Source organism: Stenella coeruleoalba (assembly GCF_951394435.1).
Source record: "Stenella coeruleoalba genome assembly, chromosome: 20".
In the NCBI taxonomy this organism is placed as follows: Eukaryota; Metazoa; Chordata; class Mammalia; order Artiodactyla; family Delphinidae; genus Stenella; species Stenella coeruleoalba.
This window is the reverse complement of record NC_137166.1, coordinates 12,559,783-12,580,105: the sequence shown is the minus strand read 5'-3', so window position 1 is coordinate 12,580,105 and position 20,323 is coordinate 12,559,783. Positions and strand designations below refer to the sequence as shown.

Below are 20,323 nucleotides of genomic sequence, written 5' to 3'. Positions count from 1 at the left end.
TGCAACAGAAACTAACACGGTTTTGTGAAGCAATTATACTCCAATAAAGATCTATTAAAAAAAAAACTCAACAATAAGAAAACAAACAACCTGATTTAAAAACGGGCAAAAGGTTTGGGCTTCCCTGGTGGCGCAGTGGTTGAGAATCCGCCTGCCGATGCAGGGGACACGGGTTCGTGCCCAGGTCTGGGAAGATCCCACATGCCGCAGAGCGGCTAGGCCCATGAGCCATGGCCGCTGAGCCTGCGGGTCCGGAGCCTGTGCTCCACAACGGGAGAGGCCACAACAGTGAGAGGCCCACATACCACAAAAAAATTAAATAAATAAATAAAAATAAAAACGGGCAAAAGGTCTGAACAGGCATTTCTCCAAAGAAGATATACTGATAGCAAATAAGCATATGAAAAGGTGCTCAATATCATATGTCATCACAGAATTGCAAATTAAAACAAAACAAGATGACACTACACATCTATTAGGATGACTAAAATTTTAAAAACTGACATCGAGTACTGATGAAGACACAGAGCAACAGGAATTCTCATTCATTGCTGGTGAGAATACAAAATGGTACAGTCACGTTGGAAGACAGTTTGGCAGTTTCTTACAAAGCTAAACATAATCCTACCATGTGATCCAGCAATCGTCTTTCTAGGTACTTACCCAATTGAGTGGAAAGCTTCTGTCCATACAAAAGCCTGCGCACAAATATTTATAGCAGCTTTCATAATCTCCAAAAACTAAAATGTCAACAACCAAACAACCAAAATGTCCATCCAAAGGTGAATGGGTAAACCAACGGCCATCCATTCATACAATGGAATATTTGTCACCTAAAAGTAGAAATAAGCTGTCAGGTCACAAAAAGACATGGAGGAACCTTAAATATACATTGCTAAGTGAAAGAAGTCATTCTGAAAAAACTACACCCTGATTCCAACCATGTGACATTCTGAAAAGACAAAACTAGGGAGGCAGTAAAAAGACCAGTGGTTGCCAGGGATTTGAGACCAGGGGGCTGTTGATGAATAAATGAAGTACAAGGGATTTTTAGGGTGGTAAAGCTATTCTGTATGATACTGTAATGGTGGATACACGACATTGTGCATTTTTCACAACCTATAGAACTTTACAACACCAAAAGTGAACCTTAGTGCAGGCAAATTTCTTTCTTTCTTTCTTTCTTTAAATATTTATTTATTTTGGCTGTGCCAGGTCTTAGTTGCAGCAGGCAGGATCTTCGTTGTGGCATGCGGGATCTTTAGTTGCGGCATGCAGGCTTGTTAGTTGCGGCATGCGAACTCTTAGTTGTGGCATGCATGTGGGATCTAGTTCCCCCACCAGGGATCAAACCTGGGCCCCCTGCATTGGGAACACAGAGTCTTACCCACTGGACCACCAGGGAAGTCCCCAGGCAAATTTCTAAAAAAATCATTTAGGAGATTGGCGGATCCCAGGAAAGAATGCAGACTGTGACAAGACAGTCTAACTCTATCTTTCTAAATGTATGAAATGACCTCACTGAAGAGGGTGGGGGAAACAGGTGCTGACCTAAATGAATGGAGTTTATTAGACTAAAGGCAAAAGGAATGGCTCATAAGCACTGTACTCTAATCAGTTAAGTTGTTTCCCACAGGGGTACGAGTTAACACTTCTGATACAGCTTTACGTGTAACTGGATTGATTGAATAAAGTAGTAAATGGGGAAAAGAGACAAGTCTCCCATTCAGAAGAATTCCAAATAAATTATGCAGCTACACCACCCTCAAGGGAAGAAGCATAACTTCCCACTCCCTAAATGTGGGCTTTTCCAGGTGACTTCCTTCCAAAGTACAGTACGGAAAGGGGGAAAGAAAAAGGGTCACATTATAGTGGAGAGACCTGGCAAATGCTACTTCAGCCAGATGATCAAAGTCAACATCAACAGTCAAAAACCACATTGATGGTATGTACCTGTACCGAGTTGAATAGCATCCTCCCAAAATTCATGTCCTTCTCAGGACCTCAGAATGGACTTTATTTGAAAATTGGGTCTTTGCAGATGTAATTAGTTAAGACAGGGTCCTGCTAGAGTAGGGCTGGCCATTAGTCCAATGTGACTGGTGTCCATATAAGAAGAGGCGAAGAGACACAGACACGTGAGGAGAGAAACGTCACGTGACCATGCAGGCAGCAGTTGAGGTGCTGCAGCTCAAGTGAGTCAAGGAAGCTGGGAAGAAGCAAGGAAGGATTCCCCACTATGGGTTTCAGATGCTGCATGTCCTTGCCAACGCCTTGATTTCAGACTTCTAGCCTCCAGAACTGTGAAAAAACAAATTTATGTTGTTTTAAGTCACTTGGTTTGTTATGCTTCATTACAACAGCCCTAGGAAACTAATATAATACCCTTGATATGGTATGATAAAAATGGTCCTTTTTACCTCTGATGTCTTCCTCCCCAAAGCCCATAACCTCAGTCTAACCATGACAGAAACACCAGACATGTACCAATAGAGGAGCATCCTACAAAATGCCTGACTTGTACTCCTCAAAACTGTCAAAGTCATCGAAAACAAGGGAAGTCTGAAAAAACCACAGCCAAGGAGAGCCCACCTTAGTCCATTCAGGCTGCTGAATGGACTTCAGCAACCCATGAACAATATTTATTGGCTTAAATAATATTTATTTCTCACAGTTCTGGAAGCCAGGACGTCCAAGATCAAGGCTTCGGCAGATCTGGTGTCTGATAAGAACTGCTTCCTGGTTCCTAGACAGCTGTCTTCTTGCTAAGTCCTCACATGGTGGAAGGGGCAAGAGAGATTTCTGGGGTCCATTTTATAACACTAATCACATTCATGAGGGATCTGGCCTCCTGACCTGATCACCTCCCAAAGGCCCTACCTCCAAATACCATCACATTGGGGATTAGGTTTCAACATATGAATTTTATGGGGACACAAGCATTCAGTCTGTAGCAGAGCCTAAGGGGACATGAAGATTAAATGTAATGTAGCATCCTGGATGGAATCGGGAACAGAAAAAGGACATTCAGTAAAATTAAGGAAATCTGAGAAAACTACGGACCTTAGTTAATAATATACTAATGTTGGCTCATTAATTATAACAAATGAACCATACTAATTAATATAAGATGTTAATTAATAATAGATGGAGAGACTTCCCTGGAAGTGCAGTGGTTAAGACTTCGCCTTCCAGTGCAGGGGGTGTGGGTTTGATCCCTGGTCAGGGAGCTAAGATCCCACATGCCTCATGGCCAAAAAACCACAACATAACAGAAGCAATATTGTAACAAATTCAATAAAGACTTTAAAAATGGTCCATATCAAAAAAATCTTAAAAAAAAAAATAGGGACTTCCCTGGTGGTGAAGTGGTTAAGAATCTGCCTGCCAATTTGGGGGACACGGATTCAATCCCTGGTCCAGGAAGATCCCACATGCTGTGGAGCAACTAAGCCCGTGCGCCACAACTGCTGAGCCTGTGAGCCACAACTACTGAGCCCATGCACCTAGAGCCAATGCTCCACAACAAGAGAAGCCACCGCAATGAGAAGCCCACACAACGCAACAAGGAGTAGCTCCTGCTTGCCACAACTAGAGAAAGCCCGCGCAGCAATGAAGACCCAATGCAGCCAAAAAAAAAAAAAGTAGATGGAAACTGTGCACTCTTGTGGGAGCATATTTGGAACTCTGCTATCTGCTCAGTATTTGGTAAATATAAAACTTTTCTGAAAAAATTAGGTCTATTAATAGAAATATAAATAAAAAAGGGGATTAATGAGGGGGGATTGGATCCTAGTAGATAACTAAACATACCAAAAGACACAATAATGAAAAGTGTGGTATTGTTGCATGAATAGACAGAAAGACTAATGGAACAGAATAGAAAGTTCAGAAATATAACCAAATACACACAAATATTTTCTGTATGATGAAAGTGGCACCTTAAGTCCGTGTAGTAAAAATGGACTTATTAACACATGTTATCAGGGAGAAAAATAAAATTGGATCCGTATCCAAGGTAAATACCAAAGAGATAAAATATTTAAATGTAAATAAATGAAATCATAAAAGTATTAGAAGAAAACGGCATTTTTTGAATTAATGTGTTGATCCAGTAGATTGCTAATCACAGGTATAAAATTTCTGTTACGTGAAATGAATAAATTCTAGAACTCTACTGTACAGCACTGTGCTTGTATATAAGTACACAGTGCACTTAAAAATCTGTTAAGTGGGTAGATCTCATTTTAAGTGTTCTTACACTTAAAACAATTTTTTTAATAAAAAATTTTTAAAGATCTAGTAGACAAGTAAAATGATGAAAGACCCCCTTTTTTTTTTTCATTTTAACATCTTTATTGGAGTATAATTGCTTTACAATGGTATGTTAGTTTCAGCTTCACAACAAAATGAATCAGTTATACATATACATATGTTCCCATATCTCTTCCCACTTGCGTCTCCCTCCCTTCCACCCTCCCTATCCCACCCCTCCAGGCGGTCACAAAGCACCGAGCTGATCTCCCTGTGCTATGCGGCTGCTTCCCACTAGCTATCTACCTTACGTTTGGTAGTGTATATATGTCCATGCCTCTCTCTCGCTTTGTCAGCGTTTACCCTTCCCCCTCCCCAAATCCTCAAGTCCATTCTCTAGTAAGTCTGTGTCTTTATTCCTGTTTCACCCCTAGGTTTTTCACGACATTTTTTTTTCTTAAATTCCATATATATGTGTTTTTTTTTTTTTTAACTAAACAACAAGTATTGCTGAGGCTTCATTGCCACGTTCCTTAGAACCAGAAATGTTTGGTTGACAGTTCTCTGATTTGTGTTAATACACTTTTATTTCAAAAAGTACTTTTGTTCCTCCATTTACTACCCCACTGTATCAGTTAGCTATTGCTGTAGTTTAACAAGCACCTAAAACTCCATGGCATAAAACAATAAACACTTATTCTTTTATTTGATCTCTTTTTTTAAAAATTGAAGTATAGTTGATTTACAATGTTGCATTAATTACTGCTATACAGCAAAGTGATTCAGTTATACATATATATACATTCTATTTTTAAACTCTTTTGGCTGCATTGGGTCTTCGTTGCTGGGTGTGGGCTTTCTCTAGTTGCGGTGAGCGGGGGCTACTCTTTGTTGTGGTGCGCAGGCTTCTCATTGCGGTCGGTGGCTTGTCTTGTTGCGGAGCATGGGCTCTAGGCACGTGGGCTCAGTAGTTGTGGCTCACGGGCTCAGTAGTTGTGGCACACGGGCTTAGTTGCGCCATGGCATGTGGGATCTTCCCGAACCAGGGCTCGAACCTGTGTCCCCTGCATTGGCAGGTGGATTCTTAACCACTGTACCACCAGGGAAGCCCTCCATTTTTAAAACATTCATTTCCATTATGGTTTATCACAGGATATTGAATATAGTTCTCTGTGCTATGCAGTAGGACCTTGTTATTTATCCATTCTATATATAAAAGTTCACATCTGCTAACCCCAACCTCCCACTCCATCCTTCCCCCAACCCCCTTTTCCCTTGGCAACCACCAGTCTGTTCTCTATGTTTGTGATTCTGTTTCATAGATAGGTTCATTTGTGTCATATTTTAGATTCCACATATAAGTGACATCATATGGTATTTGTCTTTCTCTTTCTGACTTACTTCAGTTAGTATAATAGTCTCTAGGTGGGTCCATCCATGTTACTGCAAATAGAATTATTTCATTCTTTTTTATGGCTGAGTAGTATTCCATTCTAAATATGTACCACATCTTTTTTTTCTTTAGATTTTTTTATTTTTATTTTTATTTTTATTTGTATTTTTGGCTGTGTTGGGTCTTCGTTGCCGTGTGTGGCCTTCTCTAGTTGCGGCGAGCGGGGCTACTCTTTGTTGAGGTGCACAGGATTCTCACTGCAGTGGCTTCTCTTGTTATGGAGCACGGGCTCTAGGTGTGTGGGCTTCACTAGTTGTGGCAAGCGAGCTCTAGACCACAGGCTCAGTAGTTGTGGTGCACGGGCTTAGTTGCTCTACGGTGTGTGGGATCTTCCCGGACCAGGGCTCGAACCCGTGTCCCCTGCAATGGCAGGCGGATTCTTCACCACTGAGCCACCAGGGAGAGTCCCCCACATCTTCTTTATCCATCCATCTGTCAATGGACATTTAGGTTGTTTCCATGTCTTGGCTATTGTGAATAGCGCTGCTATGAACATAGTGGTGTGTGCATCTTTTTGAATTATAGTTTTGTCTGGATATATGCCCAGGAGTGGGATTGCTGGATCATATGGCAACTCTATTTTTAGTTTTCTGAGGAATGTCCATACTGTTTTCCACAGTGGCTGCACCAATTTACATTCCCACCAACAGTGTAGGAGGGTTCCCTTTTCTCTACATCCTCTCCAGCATTTATTGTTTGTAGATTTTTTAATGATGGCCATGCTGACTGGTGTTAGGTGATACCTCATTGTAGTTTTAATTTGCATTTCCCTGATAATTAGTGATGTTGAGCATCTTTTCATGTGCTTTTTGGCCATCTGTATGTCTTCTTTGGAGAAATGTCTATTTAGATCTGCCCATTCTGTGATTGGGTTGTTTGTTTTTTTGATATAGAGCTGCATGAGCTGTTTGTATATTTTGGAAAGTAATCCCACAGATAAAGAAGATGTGGTACATGTATACAATGGAATATTACTCAGCCGTAAAAAGGAACGAAATTGGGTCATTTGTAGAGATGTGGATGGGCCTAGAGACTGTCATACAGAGTGAAGTAAGTCAGAAAGAGAAAAACAGATATCGTATATTAACGCATATACGTGGAATCTAGAAAAATGGTATAGATGAACCAGTTTCCAAGGCAGAAATAGAGACACAGATGTAGCGAACAAACGTATGGACACCAAGGGGGGAAAGAAGGGGCGGGGTGGTGGTGGTGGGATGAACTGGGAGACTGGGATTGACATATATACACTAATATGTATAAAATAGATAACTAATAAGAACCTGCTGTATAAAAAAAAAATTAAAAAGAATTATAATAATTTAAAAAAAGAAAAAAAGAAAGTAGTCCCTTGTCATGTCTGTCTTTTCCTTTGCAAATATTTTCTCCCATTCTGTAGGTTGTCTTTTTGTTTTGTTTAAGGTTTCCTTTGTTTTGCAAAAGCTTGTAAGTTTGATTAGGTCCCATTTGTTTATTTTTGTTTTTATTTCTATTGCCTTGGGAGACTGACCTAAGAAAACATTGATATTATTCATGTCATTTATTCTTTTTTTTGTTTGTCTTGTTTTGTTTTTTTCTTTGGCCGCATGCGGAATTCCCCCAACCAGGGATCAAACCTGGAAGCATGGAGTCTTAACCCCCGGAAAACCAGCGAAGTCCAGTAAACATTTATTCTTGTTCATGAGTCTATAGGTCAGCTGGGTGATTCTTCTGGTCGTGGCTGGTCTCACTTGTGCATTTTTGGTTAATTTGGGGGGTTGGGTAGGCAGCTCTGCTGATCTCAACTGGAATTTCTCATATATCTGGGCGTCAGCTGGCTGTAGGCTGGTCTAGAAGGGACTCAGAAGGACAACTTGCTCTCTTCCACGTGGTTTCTCGTGTTCCAACAGCATTCTAAGAGAAAGCAGGAATCTGTGAGGGCCAATATATCATTTTCATAGCTTTGTAGCCAAGCAAGTCACAAAGCCAGCCTCAATTCAAGAGGCAGGGAAATAGACTGCACCTCCTGATAAGAAGACCTGCAAAGTCAAGTGGTAATTGAGGCCACTCCTTTTCCATAATGACCTCTAAATCCCACTGAGATATCAACTACTTCTGATACAGAAATAAACTTCCTTCAAGCTATTTAGCAAAATGTGACCCATGGCTGGACACAAAGAAATGATAGCTTGTGTATGAAGAACACCTCAGTGTTCTTCAGGATTGCTTTCCTGGAAAAACAAAATACAAAACCAATTTCCCATGGCATAAAAAAAGCAGTGTAGGGCCTTATGCAGTAAAGGGTTAACTTAGCAAGTGTGGGTTGTCTAAACCTTGTACCTTCCAAAGGAAGGCTTGACTGTTGCCCAGCCCTTGTGAGGTAACTTCTAACCTCTAAGCTGGTAGAATATCCTGTCTGATAAGAGTGTTTTTCTTTACCTGGAGACCTTGAACCAGCCAGATGCTTTACGCTGGGGCCCTCGGTCCACATGGTATCAGCTCGACCTGGGGAGGGGCTGGAGACTAAGGTCAGCCGTGTGGGCAGTCAGACATGCCCATAGCACCAATCTGCAATAAAGACCCTGGACACCAAGGCTTGCCTGAGCTTCTGGTGAGCAATACTCCATGTGTGATGTCACATACCATTGCTGGGAGAATCAAGCGATGTATGCATGACACCACTGAGGGAGGACAGATGGAATCTTGTGCCTGGTATCTCGAGGACCTTGGCCTTTGTGCATTTTTCCATTGCTGATTTTAATCTGTGTCCTTTCACTGCAGCAAACTGTAACCATGAGTGCAGCAGCTTGCTGAGTTCTGAGTCCTTCTAAGGAAAAACTGAACCTGAGCATGGTCTGTGGGACCCCCTAAAACAGTCATATTATCATTTTGAAGCCATAGACAGATTATCTTTTTCAGAATTAAAACTTGTTGGCTTCTCCAGGCTTTTGTTTTTCCGTTTGTAAACAGGTATTTGGACCAATAGCCTCCTGATCTATTCTATGTATGGATCTACTTATAAAATAGGGGAAGTTTTGATGCAGTTGCTTTATTTTTTAATAATACTTTGTCCAATAATACTCAAACCCACATCTTTCTGACTTATATGAAATTATCTCTAAATTCTCTATAAAAAACAATGCACCCAGTAATAAACCTGATTCCAAATGACTATGATTTTTTTTTCCCCAAGGTGGGATAAATAGGATATTCTTTAGGTGTCTCTCCACAAGGAGGAGATATAGCAGGGAACTAGCTGGAGTTCTTTGCAGTCCCAAGACCCGGCTAGCAGGAAAGAAGAACTGAAGGAGCAGCTACCTACCTTGGTGTTATGCGGGGCCACCACCGTTCCCCTGAGGTGGGCAGCCCTGAAAAGTTGGATGGTGCTGGAAGCTACCCACTCCAGCAGGATGCAGGATGCGTAGGCAAGCACTTGGTACGCTCAGGTGGACAGGACTACAGAACTGCATGATACTGATAGTAGCTGGGTTTCAAGCGTCGTTACTACTTGCCTCAGTCATTCATTCATTCCTCATCTATACCAAGCACAGTGCTGGAAAGGCCTCAATAAATGAGACAGACAGTCCTTATATGCCCGGAGGATCCTTGATGAAGACTTCTAAGCCATTAACCATGTAAGATCGCTTCATTCACTGAGGTGAAAGATGGCCTTGTCAAACACTCAGTTAAGATAACTAAATTTTTCAAGGTTCAGGTTGGTTCCGTTCTCCAGAGCTAATTTATGTTAAAAACAAAGGAAAGATAGCATGAGATATTCACTTTGCTCCAAATAAGGAGAATTTTTGCAGGCTCCCTACTTTGTAATTTTGTTTTGTTTTTTAAATATTTATTTTTTATTTCACGCCAGGTTTTAGTTGCAGCACATGGGATCTTTGTTGTGGCACATGGGGTCTTTTTTTTTTTTTTTTTTAGTTGCGGCATGTGGACCCTTTAGTTGTAGCATGCGGGCTCTTAGTTGCATCACGTGGGATCTAGTTCCCTGACCAGGGATCGAACCCGGGCCCCCTGTGTTGGGAGCACAGAGTCTTAACCACTAGACCACCAGGGAAGTCCGTGTAATTTTGCCATGAAAAAAAAAAAAAAATAGAGGCCACTTCTCAGAGCCCCAAATGAGGAGGGAAAGGCTGTGATTAGATATCATTCCTTTCCATCATCTCAGGTATATAAAAGAGGGAGGCCGGTCGACTGGCTGGGAGAAATTGGTGACCAGATGGAGTGGTATTGTCAGACACTGGAAATAATACAAGGAAAGGAACATCCACTGGTAGGTGTCTGATTGTGGAGTCTTGGAATCATGATTATAGGGATTATGGAGCCTAATACGTGATTATGGAGTCTTGGCTCAAACCTCACCTGCTGAGTAAAGTCTTCTCTAGCCATTCTACTAAAAAATGCACACACACCCCGACACTCCTGATACGACCCTCTTAGCAGTGAACTCGATCTGACATGCTCTATGTTTTACTTATCGTTTATTGCCTGTCTCCCTAAGTAGAATGTAAGCTCATAAGGGGAGAGAGCTATGGGTCGCTCACAGCTGTGCCCAAGCACAGTGCCTGCCACCAGCAGGTGCTTGACAAACGTTGATGGCAGGAATGCTGAATAAAGGAGTAGAAAATAATGATGCTTGGGGAAAAAACCTGAACCTCTCACTCAGAAAAAGAATTGTTCTAAAACCTGGCAAGGAGTAAGGAATTGCTGTTAGTATTTGGCCAAAAATTCTTCTTAAACCTTGACCTTCTCAGGTTCTGAGTCTAGATGAAGTAACAGAAAATTGATAATTAAAATTTAAGCTGATCAGGAGAATCCAGACTGTGTGGAAGTTCTTCAGAATAGACAATCCAGTGTTTTCAGCCTATAAATGGCAAAGAAAAAACAAAAAAAGATATGGAGGGGGGGACCTATGTATTAAAAGACATTAATCGTGGGATGTGGATTCATTTGGATCTTGAGTTTTTAAAATTTGAAGAAATGTTCATGGAAACAATTTGGAAATACGAACAACAACTGGACATTTGAATACTATTAAGGAAACTTCTAAAATATTTTAGGTGTGATAATGGCGCACAGTGACTGTGCTTTACAGTGTGATCCACAGGCCCCTGGGGTCTCCAAGACCCTTGCATGGGATCCAGGAGGTCAAGGCTCTTTTAATAACAACACTTCGGCATTATTTTCCTATTTCGTTGAGTTGACATTTGCACTGACGGTGCAAAAGCAGTTGGTGGGGGAGCTTGCTGGTGCCACAGCAGGATTCCAGACAGTGGCACCAAGCGGCACTGGAAGTCACTACCTATTTTTTTTCTTTTGGCAGCGCTGCGGCCTGCAAGATCTTAGCTCCCCAACCAGGGATGGAACCCATGTCCCCCTGCAGTGGAAGCATGGAGTGCTAACCACTGGACCATCAGGGAATTCCCTGGCAGTCACTGCTTTCTGCGCTTTCACGCAATTGCAGGAAAGAAGTGCCAGTTTCACTTAAGAATGACCTTAATGGAGCAGTAAAAACGATTAATTGTATTGTCTCAACCTTTGAGCGCATGTCTTTTTAATATTCTGTCTGATGAAACGGGAAGTACATACAGAGTACTTCTGCTGCACACACAGAAGCAAGACGTTGTCTCCAGGAAAACCACTTGTGCGGTTGAGTCGTGAGCTGAACTAGCTGCTTTTCTCATGAAACATTTTTACTTGAATGGCTGACAGTCAAACAAAGGCTGGGTGTTTGGCAGACATTTTCTCAAAAATGAATGAAGTGAGCTGTCATTTCCAGGAAAACAAGTGACTATATTTCTTGCCCAATGATAAAAGGAGCTTTCAAGTAAAAATTTGAATTTTGGCAAAAACCTGATTCTGCTTCCCAATACTTATTAAAGCTTTTCTGATGAGACCAGTGGTGATATTATTATGGTCATTTGATACTATTTGTAATAAAATGTATCAACATTTCAAAGATCTTTATGACTCAGTAAGCCAGTGTTTTTCAAAGACCAGGGCATGATGTTACAAAATCATGCCTGGATAAATGATCCATTCAAAGTACAAGAAAGACCAATGGATTTTAATATAACAGAGTATACAAGTTCTTTGATAAAATCATATGATCTAGGGTCTATGACCCATGGGAATGTCATCTGAGCACGTAAACAAAAATAAAATTTTTTGTCTATATCTATGAGCTAACCACACTGTTATTTATGAGGTTTGGGATATTTGCTCCACTTTAAACAGTCACTATTATAACAGTTAAAATCTCTTTACATCCAATAACAGTGCCATACAAGCATGTACTTACTGTTGGTGCCAGTGCTTGTTGGAACGGAAGTGGATATTACAACATGCTCGGAAGATCAAACAACCACTAGGACATGCTGGGTAGTTGATTGAGAAGAGAGTGAAACCTCAGTGGAAGTTCAAAAAAATTTAAAGCAACATTTAAATTAAAATATGCAATATGTTTTTTTAAAAAACATCCTCTATACTTTTCCTTTATTCCTAAGAGGAAATTAATAGAAAATAATGTGGTTTTGAACTTTGCACGGTCTTCAGAAACAGTCCATGCACACAGTACTCTATGCTGTTATGCATAAGGCAGTAGGGAGTTTATTTTGTGTCAGTTTATTGGGGGAAGAGTGTATATTTCTTCTTTTTGTACATTTCAGTATTTAGTCTTTATGCATAATTTTTACAAAAATAGGATCACACTCTACATACTCTTGTGTGATCTACATTTTTTCATTTCTCAACTCATTAGACACCTCCCCCATGGAGTTAGTATACATTATCATTTTCAATGTCTCCCCAAATTCCATTTACATATCAACTTAATTACATCTATTGAAAGAGTTTTAGACTGTTTCCAGTGTTTTGCAGATATAAGCTGTAATGTGAGAACATTCATGTATATACATCATGTACAAGATTAAAATCTATGATAATTTAAAATTTTTAACTTTTGATACAATGAGGACTTCAGAAAGATTTTATGTACTATCGTCCCACCAGAATTGTATAAAAAATTTTTCCAAGTTGTTCCAGTCCTGGGTCTCATTACCCTTTTAAACACTGGCCAAACTTATAGGTCAAAATGATATTACATATGTTATCATATAGCTTTTCTTTGATTTTGAGTAGAGAGAAAACATTTTTGATAAATTCTGTGTATTTCATCTTTAATTGGTTCTTCATATACTGAGCTTATTTTTCTTAATGGGGTTAAATTAACATATAAGAGGAGTTCATAAATTAAGACTACCCTTTTTCTTCATTCATGTACCGTGTATATTTGCCCAGCTTATTTGTTTTTCACTTCGTTTATAGCATTTTTTTCAAAATTTGTCTCTATAGTTGAATTTGTCAGTTATTTCCTTGATGATTTCTGCCTTTGGTGTCATAGCTTCTCACCCAAAGAATATAAAAAACATTCCCTTATCATTTCTTTACAACTACTTTGATACTTTCACTTTAAAATTTAAATCGTGAATCCGGCTTATACTTAATTGTCCTAATATGCAGTCTTAGGAGTTTAACATTTTTTTCCTCCAAATTGTTAATTAGTTGCCCAAGAACAATCATGGAAAATTCCAATCTTTCACAAGTGCTGTGAAAAAATTAGTATATACACTTGAGTCTTTTTTTTTTTTCTGGAGCCAGTACTAAAAAGTTTTCATGTTTTAGCTTTGTAATACATTTTTATATCTAATAGTTATTAGTCTCTCTTTTAAAAAAATATCCTGAGTATTCTGTTTTTCTTTCTGATGAAGTATGGAATTATTCCATCAAACAAAAAATAATCAAAAGGGTACAAACAATAAATAACAGAAATACCTTGCTGAGACTTTGAGTTTTATTAATTTACAGAGTTATGCAACAATCACTTCAACCCAGCTTATTATTTTTTTAAATTCTGGTAAAATATATATAATATGAAATTTACCATTTTTAAGTATACAATTCAGTGGTGTTAAGCACATTCACAGTGTTGTTTATCCATCACCATCATCTCTTTTCAGAACTTTTTCATCATCCCAAATAGAAACTCCCTACCCATTAAACAGTAACTCCCATGCCTTCCCCCACTCTTGTCCCCAGCAATCTCTACTTTCTGTCTATGAATTTGCCTATTCTAGATACTTTATGTAAGCAGAATCATACAATATTTGTCCTTTTGTATGTGGCTTATTTCATTTGTATTTTCAAGGTTCATCCATGTGGTAGCATGTACCAGAACTTCATTCTTTTTTTGACTGAATAATATTCCATTATATGTGTATACCACATTTTATTTATCCATTCTTCTGTTGATGGGCACTAAGGTTGTTTCCATCTTTTTGCTGTAGTGAATAGTGCTGCTATGAACATTGATGTACAAGTAATATATCTCAGCAGAACCCTATGATAGGGTCTTCCCAGGAGAGAACTGCCCCCACCAATGTCCTCTGCCTGCCTCTTGTTTGTAGAAAACTTTAGCCTTGTAGGCCTTCCCCAAGTTCCAAAGAGCAAATTTAATCAGAGAAGTGAGAAAATACAAAAACAAAGAGAAACAGTCAAGCAAGGCAAAATAATAATTGTTCAGCCACTAAACAAACTCAAGGACCTTTAGTTCCTTCGCAAGGGCTATAGATAACATTTTGAACCATATCCTTGAGCTATTTCGCAAATCCTGAAACCTCTGCCAGGTGGAAGAAGTTAACTGCATGTTGACCACAAGCACATAGACCCCAAACTGGTTGAAACCAGAAGGTTGATGATGTTGACTCCTGATTACCTCGCCACCAATCAATCATAAGGATGTCCATGAGCTGATTACTCCACACCCCACAATCCTCTCCCTCACCCTGTCTTTAAAAATCTTTCCCTAAAAGCCATTGGGGAATTCCAGTGTTTTAAGTATTATTCGCCTCTACTCCTTGCTTGGCCTTGCAGTAAACCCTGCACTTTCCTTCACCACAGCCTGGTATCAATAGACTGGCTTCACTGTTTGCATACAGACCCAAGTTTGGTTCAGTAACAGTAGTTTTTTGAGACTATATGTTGTTTTAATTAAAAACTAGTTGCTACCACTACACACCTATTAGAATGGCCAAAATCCACAACACTGACAACACCAAATGCTGACAGGGGTGTGGAGCAACAGGAACTCTCATTCATTGCTGGTGGGAATGCAAAATGGTACAGCCATTTTGGAAGACAGTCTGGCAGTTTCTACAAAACTAAATATATTCTCATCATAAAATCTGACAGTTGTGTTCCTTGATATTTATACAAATGAGAAACTTACTTTATTTCCACACAAAACACTGCACAGGGATGCTTATAGCAGCTTTATTCATAATTGTCAAAACTTGGAAGCAACGAAGATGTCCTTCAATTGCTGAATGGATAAATAAGTGGTGGTACATGCATACAATGGAATATTATTAAGTGCTAAAAAGAAATGAGCCATCAAGCCATGAAAAGACATGGAGGAACTTTAAGTGCATATTACTAAGTGAAAGAAACCAATCTGAAAAGGCTACATACTGAATGATTCCAACTATGTTACATTCTGGAAAAGGCGAAAGTGTAATAGGGAAGAAATTTCGTATTCTATTACCAGTTAATCACTAAAGGGATGTTGCCTATAAGCTTAAATTATACATAATAGACCATCTCTGGGAACCTCTGCCTCCCAGGTAATGTGTATTAAGCTAAAATACCTTTCTTCAGCTCACAGGAAACATCTTGACCAGGCCCACCTGTGAATGACTGCAGGAAGAAGAAATTAACATATCCCCTCCAGAGGCTGAGGGGAACCAGGAAGTGTTTGACCCTACTCCCTCCCTTTTTTTAGTGTAAAAGAAGTTTGAGTTCTAACTCAGGCAAGATGGTTCTTTGGGACACACATTCATCTTCTTCTCGGTCTGCTGGCTTTCTGGGTTAAGTCGCTGTTTCTTGCCCCAAGAACGTCTCTTGATTTATTGACCTGCGGTGCAGCTTGGACTTGGTAACAATCCTAGGAGTACAGTAAAAAGGTCAGTGACTTTCAGGGACTCAGGGAGAAGGAGGGAAGGATGAATAGACGGAGCACAGGGAATTTTGTGGGCAGTGAAACAATTCTGTATGATACTATGGTGGTGGATACATGTCATCATATATTTGCCAAAGAGGTATATATTTGCCAAAACCCATAGAATGTTCAACACCCAGAGTGAACCCTAGTGTAAACTATGGACTTCGGGTGATTTGTCAGTGTACGTTCGATCGTAGCAAATGTACCACTGTGGTACTGGAGGTTGATAGTGGAGGAGGCCATGCATGTGGGGGTGCAGGTGGTATAGTGGAACTCTATGTTCCTCATAGACGAACATCTGCATCTCCTCATATTTTACTGTAAACCTAAAACTTAAAAAAAAAAAAATTTGCAGCACATGGTATCTTTATGGCCGATTTTATTATTTAAAAATATCAGAAAGGTGTGAACTTAATGTTATAGTTATCTTTGAAAAGTGAGATTATGGGTAATATTTATTTTATACATATTTTCTAATTTAAATGCTGTTACCATAGATTACCTGTGTAATCTTTAAAAGCCAGGATTTGTATTTTGGGGTAGGTAGTGGTTATAACTCAAACCGCTCTGGTGGAAGTGAAGTCCAGGCCAAGGGATTATCTTGGTCAGCGCTCATCCGACCGGCTAAACAAGGTGAAGACTTTCCTGAGAGTCCCTACGGTGAGGCCCTGCAGGCTTATGGGAAATGTAGTCCCGAAGTTCGATGGACCACCCCTCGGAGGACCCTGGGACGGCAAGCAGCCCCTGCATCTGCGCATGTGCAATGCTGCGAGCGCGCCGGTGGCCGCCCTTCCCCCACCTCCCGCCGCGAGTGGGTGACAGGGCTCCGGTCTCCACGCGTTTTAGCCGTCCCGCGCCGTGACCCGGCCTGGCACTGAGCCACGAGCGGAGGCTGTGCCCCTCCAGGTATGAGGGGGCCTGCCAGGCAGCTCCGCGGGGTCTGGGGGCCGAGGGGAAGGAGATGAGGGATGGGCTCGTGCCCGCGTGGGGTGGAAGCCCAAACTTCGGAGACTCGCAGGCGGCGGCGACCCTCGGGGTGGTGTCTGGGGCGGCCCGGCCCTCTCCTCGGCGCGGGACCGGCTGGGCCCGCCTGGCCGGACGTGCGGGGGCGGGAACGGCCGAAGGGGAGGGCGGTGGCGAGGGCCAGCCTTCCTCCCTTTGTCAGGCAAAGCGCCTCCGACCCGCCGCGAAGGTCTTCGGCCGCGCGGCAGCAGGTCATGAAACCCGGCGGGCGGGCGCAGGGCGAGGCTGGGGGCGGGGCCGGGCGCACCTGGCAGCGCCCGGATGCCGCGTGCGGCTGCCCAGGGCCTCGCGGGGTGGAGGGAGGCTTGAAGGGTTTCCCAAGTTTCCTGATGCGCAAATTGCTGAATGAGTAAGACCTGTGACCTCTTTGCAAGAGCCTTTTCAGCTGAAGTGTTCACCCAATCCTCACACCTACCCTGTGTCTTCGCTTAGTTCCTCAGTTTCAACAGAAGGAAAAGTGAAGGCTCTGGTGAAGTGATTTACCCAAGGTCACACAGCCAGCTGGTATTTTGTCATATGAATGGGAAATATTTTTTCATTTGCCTTTTAATTTTGCTCATTGGTGGTTTTTGCCATGGAGGCGTTTTGAATTTCTTTATGGTTGAATTTACTGCTCTTCCTTTTTATGACACCCAAAAGCCTTCACTACTTTGAGATTATACAAGTTTTACTAATGATTCCCACTGGTACTTTAGAATAAGTTATATTTAAAGAAATTTGTTGGGACTTTTATTTTTAAGATGTTGGAGGTAGGAGTTTATTAATTAATTTATTTTTGCTGTGTTGCGTCTTCGTTTCTGTGCAAGGGCTTTCTCTAGTTGTGGCAAGCGGGGGCCACTCTTTATCGCGGTGCACGGGCCTCTCACTATCGCGGCCTCTCTTGTTGCGGAGCACAGGCTCCAGACGCGAAGGCTCAGTAGTTGTGGCTCACGGGCCCAGTTCCTCCGTGGCATGTGGGATCCTCCCAGACCGGGGTTCAAACCCGTGTTCCCTGCATTAGCAGGCAGATTCTCAACCACTGCGCCACCAGGGAAGCCCTGTTGGTACTTTTTTTTTTTTTTTTTTTTTTTTTTGCGGTACGCGGGCCTCTCACTGTTGTGGCCTCTCCCGTTGCGGAGCACAGGCTCCGGACGCGCAGGCTCAGCGGCCATGGCTCACGGGCCCAGCTGCTCCGCGGCATGTGGGATCTTTCCGGACTGGGGCACGAACCCGTGTCCCCTGCATCGGCAGGCGGACTGTCAACCACTGCGCCACCAGGGAAGCCCTGTTGGTACTTTTATTATGATCCAGTTAATGATTACATTTAATTAGGGAGAATGGACACCTTTATGATGTTGGATCTTACTGTAGGCCTTCCCATTTGTTCCTCTTTCATTTTTCCTTCTTGCCAGCATTTATAAGTTTTTTCGTAAAATATTCGCATTTTTATTAACTTTATTCTTATGTAGTAATTTATTGCTATTGAAGATGGAATTTTTTTTCCATTATTTCATCTTTTTTCTCTTGAGTTTGTTGATATTTCCCACTTTTCTTATTTTGTGTATTTGGGATTGCTCCTTTTTCTCCTTAATTAACATAGGTAATGTTTATCAATCTTTTTGTGAAAGAATAACTTTTTAATGTCTGTAGCATCTGTAGTAACGTCTCAATTATTCTTGACATTGGTTTTTTTTTTTTTTGGCTGCATTGGGTCTTCGTTGCTGCGTGCGGGTTTTCTCCAGTTGACGCGAGCAGGGGCTACTCTGACGTGCACAGGCCTCTCATTGCAGTGGCCCCCCTTGTTGCGGAGACTGGCTCCAGGCGTGCGGGCCTCAGCAGCTGTGGCACATGGGCTCAGCAGCTGTGGCACATGGGCTCAGCAGTCGTGGCTCGTGGGCTCTAGAGCGCAGGCTCAGCGATTGTGGCACACAGGCCCAGTTGCTCTGCAGCATGTGGGATCTTCCTGGACCAGGGCTTAAACCCGTGTGTCCCCTGCATTGACAGGAGGATTCCTAACCACTGCGCCATCAGGGAAGTCCCTTGACATTGGTTTTAATGCTATAAACGTCCTCTAAATACTGTCCTCTAAATACTGCTTTAGCTGCATTCCTCAAATTCTGGTATGTTTTGTTTTCATTTCCATTCAATTCTGTGTTTGCTTGTTTTTTAAAAACTTCCCTTGTGACTTCCTTTTTTACCCATTGGTTATTTAGAAATTTGTTATTTAATTTCCAAACATTAGGGGATTTTCTACATCTCTTTCTATTATTGATTTCTAGTTTAATTCTGTTTTGGTCAAAGAATATACTTTGTTATGTATTTCAGTTCTTTAAAACTTGAGATTTGTTTCATGGCTAAGGATATGATCTACCTTGGGGATTTTTAAAAAATATTTATTTATTTATTTGGCTGTGCCGGGTCTTCGTTGCTGCATGCAGGATCTTTTTAGTTGCGGCATGTGGGCTCTTTCTTGTGCCATGCAGGGTCTAGTTCCCTGACCAGGAATTGAATCTGGGCTCCCTGCATTGGGAGTGTGGAGTCTTAACCACTGGACCACCAGGGAAGTCCCTGGGAATGTTTTTTATGTACTTTAATGACTATTGTGCTGTGTTGGTGGTAGAGTTTTCTGTCAATACTAAATGGGTCAGGGTGGTTGATAGTGTGGTTGAGTTCTTCTGTATCCTTACTGTTTTTTTATCTACCTCTCTTGTCACCTACTGAGAAAAGAATATTGAAGTCTCAAGTTATAATTGTGATTTATCTATTTATTCTTTCACTTTTATCAACTTTTGCTTCTTGTATTTTGAAGTTCTTTTGTGCATATACATTTAGGATTGTTATATGTTCTGGTGATTTGATACATTTATCATGTGTCATTTAGCACAGTGACATGTAATATCACACTTTAGCCCTGGTAATATTTCTTATTAAGTCTACTTAGCTTGATATTAATCAGTCCAGCTTTCTTTTGATTAGTGTGTGCAAGGAATATCATTTTTTATTTTTTATTTCCTCTTATTTTGGCTGTGCCTTGCAGCATGCAGGATCTTGGTTCCCCAACCAGGGATCAAACCTGTGCCCCCTGCATTGGAAGCGTGGAGTCTTAATCCCTGGACTGCCAGGGAAGTCCCAAGGAATATCATTTTTTATCCTTTTATTTTTGATCTAGCTATTATTGAAAATTCAGTTAACAATCAAGAAGGAAGAGAATTTTATTTGAGCCAGCCTGAGGATTGTAACCCAGGAGACAGACTCTAAGAAGCTCTGAGTACTGTCCTGCCTGTTAGAAGTTGAAGGCACAGTCATATACATTTTTTGAGACAAAGGATCATACATCAAAATGACCTACTGACATAAAGTTCACCAATATACAGTAGTCCAGGTAAGCACTTACAAAGCGAGCAGCAAGTCATCATGACCCCCTTACAGAGTTGAGAAAGAATGTTAACCTTTTAAGAAGTTACGTTGCTAGCATCAGAAGAAAGAAAAAAGATCTTTATGGTTGAGTAGGCATTCCCATCTTTGAGAAGGTCTGGTTAATGTGTAATGCGGCTGGATGTTGCACA

At 41.2% G+C, this 20,323-nt stretch overlaps 1 protein-coding gene across 2 annotated transcripts in view; it reads left to right on the top strand.

Moving 5' to 3' along the window:
• The first annotated feature begins 16,241 nt into the window (after window positions 1-16,241).
• The window catches only part of ZFP1 (ZFP1 zinc finger protein), a 39,073-nt gene continuing 34,991 nt past the window's right edge, over window positions 16,242-20,323 (top strand). Inside the window, exon 1 of one of the 2 annotated variants that reach the window (XM_079907178.1) lies at window positions 16,242-16,661. The gene's annotated coding sequence lies outside the window, so the exon portion shown is untranslated. Of the gene's footprint in view, window positions 16,662-16,932; window positions 16,970-20,323 lie in introns of those variants that run through there. The other variant, XM_079907179.1, reaches the window with a different exon arrangement.